The sequence below is a fragment of the Ambystoma mexicanum genome, chromosome 7q (genome assembly GCF_040938575.1).
Source record: "Ambystoma mexicanum isolate Mex_15411 chromosome 7q, UKY_AmexF1_1, whole genome shotgun sequence".
In the NCBI taxonomy this organism is placed as follows: domain Eukaryota; kingdom Metazoa; phylum Chordata; class Amphibia; order Caudata; family Ambystomatidae; genus Ambystoma; species Ambystoma mexicanum.
Genome location: NC_090941.1, coordinates 552,734,826 through 552,748,166, shown reverse-complemented (window position 1 = coordinate 552,748,166; position 13,341 = coordinate 552,734,826). Strand labels below are relative to the sequence as shown.

Below are 13,341 nucleotides of genomic sequence, written 5' to 3'. Positions count from 1 at the left end.
CTCACAGCGGTTGCAAAATATTTTTTAAGTTTTAATTTGCGAACAAATTTGAATAAGTCGATTTGTGTCTCAATTGTTTTGAAATTATGCGTTGGGGAAAAAGTGAATCCCTTGTTTAACAGTGAAGTTTCAGCCGGTGTAAGATGCCTTTCAGATACATTCATTACAAGATTGTTTATTTGTTCCTCTTTTCTGCTTCCCGGGCACTTGCCCTCGTCGGGTGTCTGTAATCTTCCAAGGCATCTGGATTTCCGCTGTCGACCACTCCCCCTCCTTCCTCTCCTCCTGTTGAATGTTGACTCTTGTCTTGTTGTGTTGTTACCTGAAAACGGACCTGTTTGGTGTTAATGGATCTTGTTCCTTTTTGTAGCTGCGAATTTGGTTAAGGAATCTAAAGGATGTACTCCCAATACATCATCCACCAGTTCAGAGGTAGAATCAGATACGGACAAGGAAATATCAGAAGAAGGCGAGGAGGAAGAGTCACAAGCGATCGGGATTCCTTAACAAAATTTGCAGATACAAAAAAGGAACAAGATCCATTAACACCAAACAGGTCCTGCAGTCGGATCTGGATACTGCTGATGTCATTAGCAGGTCCATGGCAACTAGCACCGTGCTGCGCATATTTGCGTGGTTGAGCAAGTCTGGATTTGCACCGCATATGCAGTCTAGACTCATCAAAATGCCATTTGACGGCTCAAGGCGGTTTGGCAGCAAGGCTGATGAAAGTTTTGAAAAGGTGCAGACCTCGAAAGCGGCGGCTAAATCATTGTGTCGCTGTTAGACAGCCTCAACATTCCTACCCTGGTTCATCATCTTGGAGGGGTATGTCATTTTGATTATACTCCTCAGTTGGAAGAGGTAGAGGACAGGCCAGTCATAGAGGTCCGAGAAGATTCCCTCGTGGTGGGTGAGGGGGAGGCGCTAGGTCAGCCCAAGCAGCAGCAGTTTTACCCTTAGCTGCTGCTTCAGCCACTTTAAAACCACTCTGAGGCCTTAACCTACAAGACCCCTGTGGGAGGAAGACTTTCTCAGCATCTGAAAGAATGGTGGGGTATTATTTCAGATGCTTCAGCACTGCAAACAGTAGCCCAGGATTACTGCCTTCCCTTTCCAAAAAGGCCCCAGGATCATCCACTGGGGAACAGCTCTTTCAAAATTCCTGATCTGCTTCTTGTGCAAGAAATGTTGACCAAGCCAGAGAAAGGTGCTATAGAACCGGTGCCTGTGGCGGAGAGCAATAAGGGCTCGTGCTCTCCGTACTTTCTAATTCCTGAAAAAACATAGGATTGAGACCTATCTTGGACTGAAGAAACTTGAACAAGTTACTCAGGAAGGACACGTTCAAGATGTTTACCCTTTTGCAGATTCATCAGGCCCTCCAAATCCAGGATTGGCTATCATCACTGGACCTTCAGGGTGCTTACTTTCATGTGCCTATCCATCACAAGCACAGAAGGTACCTGAGGTGCGCGGTTGGTGGCTCTCATTATCAATTTCGAGTACTGCCACTCGGGGTGACCTCCGCCTGAGGGTTTCAACAAGTTGATGGTGGTGGCAGCGAGTCTCAGGAGAGGGGCAATTCACGTCTACCTCTACCTGGACGATTAGCTGATCAGGGCACGTTCACCCGTACAAGCCTGGGAACATCTCAGCGTAACCTGCCACTCTCGCCACAGACTGGGCTTCTCCCTCAATTACAAGAGGTCCCACATCATACCATCTGAAAGACTCCAGTTCATTGGAGCAGTCCTGGATGCTTCCTCAGGAAAAGCCTCGCCAACCGAGATGAGGGCCCAACACATTCTGCAGATGGTCAGCAAATTCCAGAGTGCCCATAGTCTTCCAGCCTTTGACTTTTTGAGCTTGCTCGGCCTCATTGCATGATGCATTTTTCTGGTGCCAGAGGCTCGCCTGAGAATGAGATTCCTCCAATGGGCTCTCAAGGGTCCAAGTTCTCAGACAGGATGTCAGACCCTCTTCAGGTTCCAAGCAGAGTCGCACAGGATCTTCTGTGATGGGCTTTCGAGGACAACATTCTGAAGGGAGAATCCTTTTGGCAACCATGACCAGAGATAACAGTAGTGACAGACTCCTCACTCACGGGGTGGGGAGCCCATGCCAACGATCTGACAATCGGCGGGCCTTGGTCTCCATCAGAGTCCAAACTACAAATCAACCTTTTGGAGCTGAGGGCAATCAGACTAGTGCTGAATGCCTTTCTGCCGTCTGTAAAGGGAAAGAATGTCCTGATAATGACGGACAACACAGTGGCCATGTAGTACCTCAACAAGAGAGCTGTCCAGGGCCACTACTACTGTGCAGAGAGGCAATGCAGCTCTGGGTCTGGGCAATTCAAGAAGGAATCTCCCTATCGGCAGTTCTCCTAGCCAGAGAGAACACAGCAGATTCTCTGAGCAGGCAGAGCATAGTCTCCCATGAGTGGGAACTAGTTCAGAAAGTCCTTCAAGAGATCTTCGCCCTTTGGGGGACCCCTCAAGTGGATCTGTTTGTGACCAACAGGAAGTGCAAACTTTACTGCTCCACAGAATGTACCCCAAGAGGATCTCTAGGGGACGTGTTCATAGTCTACTGGGAGTTTCCACTCCTGTACGTGTTTCCTCCAGTCCCAGTCGTTCCTACTGTGATCAGGAGGTTGGGAAAGTTCAGGAAATCCATGATCTTAATTGCCCCGGATTCGGCCAGGAGGACATGGTACCTGGACCTTCTGGCCATGTCCATCTGCCCTCCAATGCGTCTTCCATAAAGAGAGGACCTACTCTCACGAGATGAGGGTCTGGTTCTCCATCCAGAGGTCAAGACTCTCAACCTTCCTGCATGGTTTCTGAGAGGTTGAGATACAAGGATTGGGACCTTCCGGATGATGTAATGGAGATCTTGCTTTCGGCCAGAAGGCTAGCAACAAAATCTTTGTTCCGCTGCCGTTGGAACAAGTTGAGCAGTTGGTGCAGGGATATGTCATGATCTCTGCTTCCAAAAGGTCAGGGTTTTCCCAACTCCCTTGGAAGCAGATCCATAACCCAGGTTCCGAGTGCCAATCAGTCCCAATTGGGACCTTTTGGACCCAGTCCTGGCGCCAGTGGCACCAGGCTCATAAATATGCCCAGTCCCAGCGCTGGAAGCACCGGGCTCATAATGCTTGGGTGGACTTACCTGCAGCAGACCATGCTGCTTACTTGCCTGCCAGTTGAGCCTCTGATCCTCTTCTGTTTGGAACTACTTTTCCTGTTGGGTGGGGCAGGAGCCACTCCCTAGATTCAGAACACTGGAACTCTTCTGGAAAGCAGGAACTCTTTTCTTACCTAGGCGTGGCTGTGGAAGGAGACACCTAAGCACTACAGGAGGCTATTTAAACCACACCCGATGGATGAATCTTGCTTTGCGTTATTCTGCATCCTCTGCAGCAGAACGCTCATCGTGTCTTCTGCATCTGATCCTGGGCCTAAGGAAAAAGGCTTACCATCCTGAATCCAATCTTCAGCAACACCTATAAAGACAAGAAAGAACAGGTTAGCATTACGGTCTTCAGTGACAGCTCTTCACTTACCTGGTCCATCGGCTGTCACCAACGCCTCGCGCTGCATTCCGGCATCTGAAAGACAAAGGCTTACCTACTCTTCGTGCGCTCCGGAGGTCTTCACACTGCATTCCGGCATCTGAAAGACAAAAGCTTACCAACTCTTCGCACGCTCCGGAGGCCTTTGGCGCTGCATCCCGCATCTGAAAGACAAAACAAGGTGTGTTTAAAGACATTGGGGAACTTTAATACTCACGTGCCATTACTCCTTTCCACATCTAACCCAGTGGGTATTCCGGCACCCTGCAGCCGCTCCGAACTTGTACCTGCAAAATAAAAAGACAGTTAGAGCGCATCGTGAAGCAGGCAACAAGCGCTTACTTACGTGCTTCCAGGCGCTTCTATTCATCACACGGGCTCCATCTTCAACTCACTTCAGCCCGTCATCCGCCATCGCTGGAACCCTGCAAAACAAGAGACATCATTACTAAAGACTTTAAAGACATTAGAATTACTCGAAACTTACCGTTCGTGCAGTAAACGACGGACAGCAGTCCTCTGAAGTCAAGAGGCCTGCTCCCCTTATCCAGTGAAGAAACTGGTTACAGCACCCTGCCCCGAGGCAGATGGAGAGCACGGCGTTAACTTACCTAAGGTGAGAGCGTTAGCCTTTGGGGTTCTACAGGAGAAGAGAAAGGGAAGAAGAGAGAGACATTCAATAACCCAGTTCCTTAATCCCATATTTTCTATCTGCAGACATCTTACCCTTCGAGTCAGACATACAGTGCACAGAGGTCCAGCCCAAAGAGCCAGCCGTGTGTTACACATCACCTTTGAAGATACGGTATACGCCCAGTCAAGACCGGCGCCTCTACGGGAATCAGGTGAGCGTTACAGGATAAGAATGTGGATCCTGTTCTTTGCGATAGACCTATGGTGCTTTCTTTTTTGTTACATTTGGCGAATCTGGGGCCCTAAATTGGAACAATGAAACGTTACCTGGCGGCGCTGTCAATTTTCAAGCGCTCTTCAGAGGAGGATTCATATTTTAAACTCCCTCCGATTGTTCAATTTCTGAAGGGTTTTACGAATGTATTTCCACCAACTCCATTCCATGTCCCTGTATGGGATCTTAACCTGGTGTTAACATTTCTAACATGCATTCCTTTTGAGCCAATACACTCATGCCCATTAAGACTGTTAACTTTGAAAACTTTTTTGCCAATAGCAATAACGTGTTGTCTGTTAACGAGTATAGCTCAGGGGCAACGTGTTCGCCTTGAAAGCAAGACGACACAGATTCCCGGGTCCGCGCTTAGAGACCTCTGGGTATTAAGCACGTTATAAATGACCTATCATATCATAACGTCAGCCCGCAGAGTGAGTGAGTTGCAGGCACTTTCCTGTAAACCCCCACACACTGTTTTCTATAAAAACAAGGTTGTTCTCAGGGTGAAACCTTCTTTTCTACCAAATGTAGTCTCTGACTTCCACTTGTCGCAGAAGATGATTTTGCCAACTTTATACCCACCTCCTCATCCTGGAAAGGAGGAGTAAAGATTACATAGGTTGGACCCAAGAAGAGCTCTCAGCCTTTATATATCAAGAATGTCCATAATTCGTCAAAATGACCAATTATTCATTGACTATACGGGTGTAGCTGTGTCAAAACAGACACTATCCAGATGGATCATTCTGGCTATTGGGGAATGTTACAAGTTAGCGGGCAAAGACCTGCCGGAAGGTTTGAGAGCATGTTCCACAAGGGGCATGGCAACCTCTGCTGCTCTTCAGAGAGGTCTACCGGTAAAAGACATATGTGCAGCGGATACTTGGTCGTCTGTTCACACTTTTGTAAAATATTACTGCTTGGATTCATCTTCTAATCAAGAAGGACAATTTGGGAACGCGGTCCTTCATTCAGTCCATGATAACATTTAAGGACGAAGTAAAATTCATACTCAGACCACCAAATTATTACTGCTTTGGGAGTCTTATCATAAGATGAGGAATAGGTGGGAGGACACAATCCATTCGAAGACCAAGTTACTTACCCATGGTAACGTTCCTTCGCTTGGATATTCCTCCCACATGTTCCTTATTGCCCCTCCCATCCTACCCCACCATAGAATTTACGTGTCTTTACACTTTCTTGGAGCCTACGGTCTATGGCACGCCTGGTAATTCTTCTACAGGAGGGGAAAAACCAAACTGAAGCCACCGGGCGCTGCGTGCACTACTTATACTAATGATGGCGTTGACGGTGGAACGAAGGCCCTTGAGGGACATCGACTCGATGAGACAGCACACAGCGTCCCCTGTCGAAGAACATTTCCGAAGCAGCTGAAGCTGGAACAATATTTATCATAAGATGAGGAATATGTGGGAGGAACATCCAATCGAAAGAACGTTACCACAGGTAAGGAACTTGTTATTTTACGTCTAATTTCATTATAGCCAGAAACAGTGGCTAAATCAGGTTAATCCACTTTGTTGAGATCATGGAACATTCTCAATTTCTGTTTTCTCACAAATGTGAATAAACCAATCTTTTCTTTAAACAAAGTAGAATTATAACTGAGTGTAAATGATCAACCGTTCTGTAGTGTTTAATTGTCAAATCTGCTAAGATTGTATTTGGATATACGAAACTCTAGGTAGGTCCTTTTCTGGACCAAAGTGGATCTGGGATGTCTTTTTTTTCTTTTTCAACGTCTTGTGGCTTTTTTTCTGAAAATAATATGAGGCGGTACCAGAACTACATGCTACTGATTGAGCTATGAAACTCCTCTGATATCCACATCATATCCTCCTTCAGAGGGTGGTTCAATGCTACTTAGACTACTTAGGAAATCACACACTTTGAGTAGTACTTTTTGTGGAATACAATCACATATTTTAGGGTGCACAACTGGTTTTGCCAGAGGGCCGAATCTGCCTTCCATGCTGCCTACAGTGGGCCAAACTATAAATGAGGGAGGGGGGCGGCAGGAGGCTTTTATGACCCCCACCAAACAGAATGTCCCTGGTTTCTCCCAAAGCCCCTTAAGCAGCATGTGCCTGGTCCTCCCTCAACAAGCTGAATGGCACTACCCACCGCCTCCCTCCCAAACAGCATGGTCCATGTTACTACCAGTGCATATGGGAAGGTGCACACATAGGCAGGTGCGTGAGCTCCCCAAGGTAGGTGGGCGGCAGGAGGGTGGGCACGCGTCGGGAGAACTTCAGTGCAGACTCAAGGAATTGGCTGCAGTTTAGGTGGCAATACTGAAATGCCTTTCAATGGATTGCCTTTCTCTCGCAGATTCCTCATCTGATGATATTCCCTCCAGCTCTGCTGATTCAGAAATATTTTGACCGGGGCCGTAGTGGACCTCGACCCGGCTGTCAACCGTCGATCCGTCTTGCTCGGCACCTGGTCATTTGCTCCGGATGTGAAGTCAGGCGTTGTATAAATACCTCGTCACTATGCCCCACACCTCAGTTCCTTTTTTCCATGTAAGAACACACTGCTTGGGAACACAGGCAAGTCTTTGATTCACTCGACGTTTTCGTCAGAAAACATTTTGTGTTTTCAATTTCTCGACGCGAGATGTCGGTTGCTCCGATATCAGGCTTCAAGCAGTGTTTATGACTGTGGCACCAAGATGTGCATCACTGACCCACATGAGTTGTGTCTCTGGTGCCTCGACACCGGTCACAGGACTGACTGGTGCCCGTCGTGCGCCCAAATGCAGCTCAAATCCCTTTGCAAACGAGCAACTAAACTCACTCTAGGTCGGCTGCCCTCTAAGTCACTGGCACGGCTGACGGTTCGGTCTTCGGAGGCTGAAACCGAGGGGCAAGCCCTGAAAAGAACTTAAGTGGAAGAAGAAATGGTCCCATTCGAGGAGCCTTTCTTCCTCGTCCCGAAAGAAGAAAAGGTGTCACTGCCAATGCCTGTACTCCGATTCGTCAACGGAGAAAGGTAAGCCGCCGGCGGGGCCTACCACCCGCCTACAGTGGGAGTATTTTAAGTCCTGTATGCTTGACATGTTTAAAAACCATGTTGCAGTCGGTGCAGCTAGCGCTAGTCCCCCTGACACCCCCACGGAGCAGCCTTCAGAGCCAAGAGCGGCAATCAGCATTTCCGACCCCTCTGGTGCCCCGGTCCTGACATTGTCGGCGCTGATCAATCTTTCGACACCAGAAGAGGTCCAATGGAAGCTGGATCAACCCCGTGCATCCAAGGATGTTAACGCTATGGTGTCTCGACAACGCTCGACACCAATATCCACCATATCGCTGCTGAAAGACACAAACTCGCAGCTGACGGTTGTTGAGAAAACCTTCACACCACAGCCCTGGTCCAAATTTTTTAATACCATGGTAGGGACCTTTGGCGTTAATGATTCCTATAATCAGAGGGATGTCCTCCCCATTTACTTTGGTACAGGACGGGTCGATAATTTTGAAGACCAAAATCAGCTTTTACAGCTAGCTCTAGGCCTCCATTACACCAGCGGTCTGGACACCTCTCCAGACCTCGAATTTCAGTGATCCCAGCCCTATGTTCATAATATGTCTAAATTCAGGGCTTTAGTAGAAAGGTTTATTGATCCCCTAGGATTGCATTGATTGGTGGCGCTGGTGCAAGGTTATGACCTTACCGATATTTTAGATGAAAGACTCACCACAGAGCGCAATATGCCTTTAAACCCTGCCATTGTTGATCCTTTAACAATTCTGTGGCAGCATCCTTGTTCTATTCCTCCCATCAGCTCCACAATTTCCGGGAAAAGCAGGCCGGCTAGAGCAGACTCTTCATTCCTCTCCTCACCCTTCCCCGAAGGGGCTTGTTATGCAGGCTGCCACTGTCTCATCTAGACCTGCATCTTCCACTCTGCCTCCCGATAGGGAAGCAAAAAAAGTTGATGCCTAAGCAAAAAAAGCATTCACTTCGGGCAGTATGGCCCTTAAAGCTACAAATGTGGCAAGCAGTTCTGCCAAGTACTGCTTTAGTCTATGGACAGCAATTGAAAATGCTGCGCAGTAAGTCCCAGAAGGAGAGATGCATGAGGGCTTCCTACAGCTAGTGGAGGAAGGGAAAAAGGTGTCCAGGCAGTCGCTATGAACGGGCCTGGGCATCGCCAACTGTTTGGTCGATATATGGCGTCAGAACAACGATTACTTAGAAAAAAGTAAGGAATCCAAATTCACTGCTAGGTTTTTAGGCCTTGCTGCGCAGCCAGATAAACCTGCCTTCAGCTTTGCCTCTAGGACACGGGGCTACAGGCGGTATGCTCCTTATGGCAGGAGAGCAAAGCTTGCACCGGCCAGGCAAGGGCAGAAGCATTTCTCATGCTCCGGAAGAGGCAGACGGGTTTCTAGAGGTCAACAGGCAGCATCCGCTTCTGAAGCTGCTTTTATTTTCCCCTCTCACAGCACACCAGAGGACGGTTGACGGAGCATTTGCTCCAGTGGCAGGGACTTGCTTCCGATGCCTGGCCTCTTCTGCTCATTCAGTGGGGTTGTCTGCCATTTGTAAGAAAACCACCCGACAGAGCACCTCCATCCCCAATTCAAGCGGGGCAGGACCTCAAGGAAGAACTGAGAGCCCTGTTGTTGAAGGGTGCTGTGGAAGAGGTACCGTAGGAGTAGACCTACAGGATGCTTATTTCCATGTGCCAATCCATTGAAAGCACAGGAAGTTCCTAAGGTTCACCATAGGAGATATGCACTATCAGTTCAAGGTGTTTCCTTTTTGTCTAACCTCTGCCCCAAGGGTCTTCACCAAGCTCATGGCGGTAGTTTCGGCTCACCTCAGGAGCTCTGGGCTTCATGTATTTCCATATTTGAACAATTGGATGATCCGAGGGAAGTCTGCAGTGCAGGTCTTGTCCCATTTAGAGGACACCTGCTTGTTGCTGCTGCACAAGCTGGGCTTCTCCCTAAATTTAAAGAAGTCCCAAATGACACTAGTCCAGAGGCTCCAGTTCATCGAAGCAGTTCTAGACACCTGGGTGGGGAAGGGTTTCACTCTTGAGGACTAGAGTAGTCGGCTTGACACAAATGGTTGACTTTTTCTGGAACCATGTCACTCTACCAGCGGCTTCCATCCTCTGCCCCTTAGGTCTCATGGCCGCCTGCATTTTTCTAGTGCCAGAGGCCAGATTGCGCATGAGATCCCTGCAGTGACCCCTGAAGGGTTGGTGGTCTCAGTACCTCGGTACTCTCTGGGATCTTCTCATTGTGTCCGCATCAGTGGTCAATGACCTGTTGAGGGGGGCGGACCGCAACAGTCCTTAGCCTCAGACCCATGTGGTCACGGATGCATCTCTGAAGGGTTGGAGCGCTCACTATAAGGATTTGCTGGTGAGTGGCCTCTGGTCAGCAACGGAAGCCAAGTGGCACATCAGCAGGCTGGAATTGGGAGCCATCAGTCTTGCCCTGAAAGCATTCACCCCGTCTGTGCAGGGAAGCATGTCCTTGTTCTAGCAGACAACACAGTGGCAAGGCACTCGCTTAACAAAGTGGTATGCACTTCCGCCCCCACTGCACGGAGGTGATGATGCTTTGGTTCTGGTTGCTGCAGAACCGGATCTCAGTCTCAAGTGCAGACAGTTTTGCTCAAGGGAATTCCCAGCAAATGGTGCACTGGGGGATACGTTTCTGGTGGCTTGGACCTTCCCTCTCCATTATGCGTTCCCTCCGATTCCCGTCATTCCATGGGTTCTCTGGAGGTTGAAGAGGTTTCGAGCGACCATGATCTTGATCGCGCCGGACTGGGCAGGGAGAAAGTGGTACTCCGACCTCTTGGATCTGTCCATCTGTCCACCTCACCGGTTGCCTCGCCGGCTGGTTCTCCTAACCCAGTCAAAAGGTCAGATATTCCACCCAACCCTGTAATCCCTCAATTTACATGTGTGGCTCTTGAGAGAATGAGGTATGATGACTGGGACCTCTCTGAGGAAGTACTTGAGGTGTTTCTGGCTGCACGCAGACCATCTACAAGATCTTTGTACGCCTGCAGGTGGAGAAGATTTGAGGCGTGGTGCAGGGAACACGAGATTGACCCTATCTCATGCCCCACCACTACAGTGATGGAGTTCCTTCTGCCACTGGCCTTAGCAGGCCTTCAGGTCACCACAGCCAAAGGTTATTTGGCAGCCCTGTCTGTTTAAGGATCGCCGGATCAAGGTTCTTTTTTTATGATCCCAGTGATTTATGCTGTAAACCACCCTTCCTGCGCATGGCAAGGCCTGGCTTCCTCCCCTAGGTTGTCTAAGTATTCCACCTGTCGTAATCCATCAACCTTTCCGGTCTTCTCCCCTCCTCTGCACCCTTCTAGGCAGGCGGAACAGTTACATCGCCTAGACTCCAAAAGGGTGTTGAGATATATTGCGAGGACATCTGTTTTCAGAGTGCTACCAGTCTGCTGGAAAGGGATTACCAGCAGGTATCGGGGCCCATTCGACAAGGGGAGTCTCAGTGTCAACATCATTACAGAGGGGAGTCCCTGTCCGGGATGTTTGTCGCGCTGCGACATGGTCATCCCTTCATGCTTTTGCTAAGCACTATAGTCTGGATGTGGCTCGTACAGCTGATGCACAGGGCAGGGCAATGCTGAACATTTCTTGGTATTACTTTCTGCCCGCCTCCTTCATCTACTGCTTTGGGCATCTTATCAGATGAGGAATCTGCGGGAGAAAGGCAATCCATTGAAGCAGAAATGACTTACTGTAATGTTCTTTCTATGGATTTTTCTCCTGCAGATTCCTCATCTCCCCTCCCATCCAGGCCGCTCAGAAAGTTGGTGGTTGGTGCACATCTTCTTTCTCACATTGACTTGGTGATGGTCCTCTGTGTCAGTTTACTGTTTTTCCTGCCACATGCTATAAAAAAAAAAGATTTTTCTGATGCTAATTGGTAGTGTTTGTTGCAATTCTTCCTCTTTCTGCGGTCTATAATTTTTTCATTGTTAAAGGGTCATTAGTCCGTTTATTCTCTGTTTTCCTATGCAGAGTGGTGTGCTCGGGAAAAAGGGGGGAAACTGAGGTGTGGGGCGTAGTAATGAGGTATTTATACGACTCCTGACATTACGTCCGGAGCAGACAACCAGATGCTGAGTGAGGCGGGTCGACGGCCAGGTCGAGGTCCACCACGCTCCATGTCGACCATTTTCCGAAGCAGCAGAGGTGGAGGGAATATCTAGCAGGTGAGGAATCTTCAGAAGATGAATCCATAGAAAGAACATTACGGTAAGTAATTTCTCCTTCGGGCAACGTGCCTTATTAGCCACTCCTGCCGCAGTGCTGACATTCCATTTGTCCAGCACATGACCTATGTGGCTTGTACAGCCACGTAGTGCATGCACTGAGCCAATAGAGGGCCAGCATTTTTGCCTGGCAATGAACACTTTCCTAATGCAGGGCGGCCTTAGGACACAAGGTCACCATACCAGTCTGGAGTGTACTGGCAATGGTGAAGTTTTACCAACTCCACCCATGCCCCCTGCACAGGGTGGAGCGGGAGTCCGGCCCTGTGCTATCAGTAGAGGTGATTTTGGGAGATTGCCAATTTTGCGATTTTTCTAAAATAGGATGTTGGGACACAATATAACATACAAAAGACTATAGCAGACACCAACGTGCATGACAGCTACAGACCCGGGCAATGCCGGGTGGGTACTGCTACTCATTTTAATCATCAAGAGTGTCTCTCTGAAATGGTTGAATCTTCCTTTGCTCCAAATCATTTTTTATTATCTAACAATGTTCTTATAAAGTTTTAAGATAAAATCCTCACTTGAGGCACATTATAGGAGATTATTTTGGAGGTCATCAATTTCTTGATCCAATTTGTCAATAGATTTTGATAATTCTTCAAATGCTGGTACAATTTAATCTAGAGTACACCTATTCAAGATGTTATACCACTTTTGATAGAAATATTTATTATGTCTACACCAAGCTCGTTTTAAAGATATTCTCAAATCTCTAGGAATGCATTTTGCGCTGTAGTATTCACTAAGTGTGGACGCATGGAGTTTGTTTGATTTCTTTTCAGATGTATGCTGAGTATCTTTAATCAAATTGAGGATCCTACTAGCATCCTCTAATGTAAAGGCCAATGTTTCAGCCTTTTTATCTGTCAAGTTATTTTTTTTAAAAATCATACTTTATAATTGTAAATGGGTACAGTACACTACACGTGCATTATCATTCAAATCCGAAAAGAGTGCTGATAGGACTACACACCTACATTTGGACTATCCTAAAGATCAACCACATTCAAGCAAAATTCAAACTGTAATGTGAGGAACTATTGGTGAAATACACTCCAATATAGTGTATTAGTGTATGAGAACGGTCTTGATAGGCCTTCAGATCCGTAAGAGGGACCACCAGTGCTCAGCACCACAAAATTCATACCAATGAGCACTTTTAGTTAAGCCACTCAAAACATTACATAAACCAGAATAATTATGAAATGTAACTGTAAGGTTACTTCAGTTAACAAAAAATAATTTTTGTGGGTCTGTTCTTTATACAAATTCTTTAACAAATTACAAATTCAACAAAGCCTCATATGAAGTAATTGCTCCTTAAAGCATTACGGCCAACGGACCATCTTCTGGAGCATCAGAGGGTAGAAAATGTAATATAATGGCTATTCAGTAGTAAAACAAAGAAAAGCCACTGGGTTTGATGGATTCCATGCAGGGTAAGTAATACTGGACAGGAAACCATGATGGATGTAGGGAACCCCACTTTTGCATATGACCCCATTGCAGGATGGTTTACTGGCCTTGAGAATAA

At 47.6% G+C, this 13,341-nt stretch overlaps 1 protein-coding gene across 3 annotated transcripts in view; it reads left to right on the top strand.

Moving 5' to 3' along the window:
- Positions 1 to 13,341, top strand: part of DGKH (diacylglycerol kinase eta) — a 1,951,678-nt gene that overhangs the window by 1,389,678 nt on the left and 548,659 nt on the right. The window lies entirely within an intron of this gene.